Source organism: Centruroides sculpturatus, unplaced genomic scaffold (genome assembly GCF_000671375.1).
Source record: "Centruroides sculpturatus isolate CEXI.00-Female unplaced genomic scaffold, Cexi_2.0 scaffold1435, whole genome shotgun sequence".
In the NCBI taxonomy this organism is placed as follows: domain Eukaryota; kingdom Metazoa; phylum Arthropoda; class Arachnida; order Scorpiones; family Buthidae; genus Centruroides; species Centruroides sculpturatus.
Window position 1 is genome coordinate 46998 of NW_019386549.1, and position 3848 is coordinate 50845.

Sequence of the window (3848 nt, forward strand, 5' to 3'; positions counted from 1 at the left end):
TATCGATTAAAATTCGCGTTTGTTCATCGATTGGCAAGATTTGCTTGGCTTGATTTATTAAAATCAAAGTTACTTTTTCTGGAAACCACTTTATCTTTTATTCAATAGAATTTACTTTTCCTGAAATTTAAATCGAAGAGGCAAAAAATTAATTGAATTTTGGTTTGCAATCTTTATTCGGGATAGTTTTGAAACTGTTTTAAACATTTATAACACACAACAATAAATATAAAATGAAATATAGGTAATTCAATAGAAAGAATTCGCGATCTGAAGTCTAAGTACGGTTTGTAAAGAACTGCTAAAACATGTGAAAAAGCTTCTACTCATAATTATGCTAATTTTTTTTTCAAACAACTTAATTCAAATATAGTTTAATAGAATAAAAAGCAAATAAATTTTGTTTGACTTTCAGATTCGTTTGTATGGTTCAGATTTCACAGAACTTCACAAAGAAATCGATCCAAAATATCTTCCTGCAGAACTTGGTGGAAAGTTACCTTCGTTTGATACTTCTGAATTCAATCAGCGATTAAGAGACAACGAAGAACTTTTTATAGAAAATGAAAAATATTGGACTTAAGAGAAGAATATTTAGGAACAACGAATATAAAACCGAAAGATTTTTGGTACATACTTAATGTAATTTTTATTATACCGTAATGTGTTAGTATATGAATTTTGTATAACAGAAATAAAATTCTTTCATTAATTAATTAATTTTTTTTACTAACATCAGTACATTATTTAATATAACTGATATTTTTAAAAACTATAATATGTCGTGAGCAAACTCTGTAGTATTCAGCATAGTCCAAATGTATTTGAGTTATCTGTTATCTGTTTCCTCTTCAGTACAAATGTGATTGGTAGTTATTGCATACGTGAACCTTATTTTAAATCAAAACTTATTACAGTTGTAGAAATGAAGGAAGGAAAACAATATTATATTGTCTGGAACACAAAGTGAATTTTTATGATATAATATAACTGAATAATAGCACAATTATGTAAGATTATTGTTGAAATCAAATACTTTTATAGATAAGAAATACAGGTGTTCTTTTGAACAGGTTAGGTTCCGAAGGTTTTTTTGTAATTCAATGTGTATATGTCAAAAACTAACATAGAAAGTATATTTGTACACAGAATAACATCATATTGGTAGTGTTTGATCTTTCAGTGAACTAAATAGAATACATTATGCTCGTTTACCCATTCGCTGATGCTTTGTAGTGGCTATTTCCTACGCGGTTTTTCACATAATCCATTTAGTTTTATAACGTCAGAAGTGCCGGATTTATCATTAAGGTAAATAAACTAAAGCTTGGGGTCTCAACTTTCAAGGAGTTTAAATTTTTATTTTATATTATATTTTGTTTAATTTATATTCTACATGTCTTAAAGTTAAATAATTTAATAAAGACTTTGCTGTGTAGTTACAATCTGTTTAAATAGTCATATGTGTATTTTTTATACAGTAAAAAAATTGAGGAAGAGTTTCAATCTTTTGTTAGCTTAGGGCCTAAAAAATATATAAATTCAGCACTAAATGTCAGGATTAGTTTGTGCATACTTCTTGCATCTCCAGTTCTATACTTGCTATTACGTTGTAAATGCGGTTTTTAAGCACAAATCGTGAAGATTTATAAAAAAATTGCAAACAATAGCGGAAAACACCGTTACTCCAACGTTACCGACTTCATTTCCACCATACAGGAAGCGATAGAAAGTCATAATTTGTCTGAAAACGAAAAATGACAATATGCAAAATTCTCATTAATTATTTATTAAAAATGTATTATTTATCGCTATCTAAAGACTGACTTCTGCATCATCCCACGACTCCGAAACGAACTGTAAAATTAAAGAAAAATGTAAATTTCAGATGTAAGGTCAAATTGTTTGTAAGTTAAGTAGGGAAGCTCCTGTTATCATATTTTATATTAAGATTTGTATAGATATTAAAATACTATTAATGACATAGTTTAAAACTTGGCATTTCACACAAAAATTTTCAGTACATAGTCTACGACTGAGGATAATTGGCTTGAAGTACCATGAGGTTTCATTCAGTATAATATACGAGTCACAGGATTGCAGTTTAGTACTCTTAAAACCGACAAAATTTAATTGACAGGGCACCGGACAAAGAATGACGCAGTGGTGCCCTATCTTATGAGAAAAAAAATGCAATTTCTTCTGGCCCCAAACCAATCTTTTATAAGAAAATATTTTTTGAAAACAATTTTGCTGAAGAAACATGTCTGAAGTAAATACGGCACTTAGGGCTCACAAATTGTAATTTTCTTAGGCCGCGTGATGTTAGAACGCCCTAATGCAGTGATGGCCCGCCACATTGCAACTTGCTGTGTTGGATTTCGCAAATAAAATTCTTAGACCTATCAACAATCGATTGTTTAGGTTTAAACTTTTTGTTGATAATTTTGTCAAAAAGTCTGTCAATTGGCACTGTGATTCCGCTGATATTAATATTTAAAAAACTAATTTATTTATCACTGTTCTTTGAAATGTTTTAATAAGTTTTCAATTGTCATGATTTGATAAAAAGGAAAGGAAAATGTATAATGAAGGGACAAATCGTGACATTCCGGATTGTTTTTTTTTTTTTTTACATTTCTCGACGTTTATACTGTACACTAGCTCAAAATTGTATATAAAAAGCAAACTTTCTCCCAAATCAGTCTGGAAGTTTTTGTACCTGCATGTGTGCCCCGCAGTATCCTTTGCATTATATCAACAAAAAATTTTTAAAACTTCGCAACATTATTTAGCTTTATTTTTAATAAATAATACTAGAAACACCGTACGGGTTAATGATAAATCGAGTGCATCTTATGATTCCAGTACATCTTGCATGAAATGCTTCAATTGAAGTGAACTGTTGTTGATGAACACCCGTTTCGATGCAAATCACGCTGTGATTTCATTCAATATGTGCCAAATAAACCCGACAAATTAAACATCAAGTTCTCTACCCTGGCTGATGAGATATTTTCTAAATGGTTCTTCTCACCCTATTTTAAGATATGTTACGTCCAGAAGAAACATCATTGATGGATCATATTATCATGAAATTTCTCAACAATTATGTTATATACACTATGTGTGACAATTTTTTTACATCTCTTTTGTCATTAATTTACTTACGTTCGGTGAAAACCAGCATGCTTAAACTAGTACGATACAATCGGCGTGAGCCTTCAAGGTGAAAGTAATTATGGATAAAGAACAGATAATGAACACAGTCGTGTTGACCAATGAATGTAGATAACACAATGTTAAGAATTTATAAATCAATAGATAAAAACGTAATTGCCATGAGTTCAGTTACTGACTCCGTTGAGAGTTTCAAAAGAAAACAAGAACAAGACAAAACTAATGTCAACGCACTTCATCAATAGCACGATTTTATAGTACTGTACATGAAGCTCATAAAAACGTTGCTCTGTAACAGAGAGTCAGATAATGTTTGACATGCAATAAAAAGTATTGAGAGAATAAATTAATTTTTCCTCATTTATGAATTTTAATAACAAAAAATAGAGGAGAAGGTGGTATTATGGAACCCCAATTACATTTTAGTGAATTGTAAACAACGTATCATAACTACATTCACATTTTTTGTGCGAAAAGTGCTGGTAACTAGTAATCTAAATGTTCCTAATTGGATTTTTCGCTAGTGTAATTATAAGTATGGTTTTTGAAGGCTTTTGTACAAAAAGTCCGAAAGTAGGCTTAGAGAAAATCGGGTGGTAATATGGAACCTTACTGTATATTTTCAAAAAAATGCTTTAATGTAGCCAAAAACAAATAGGAAAGGACAA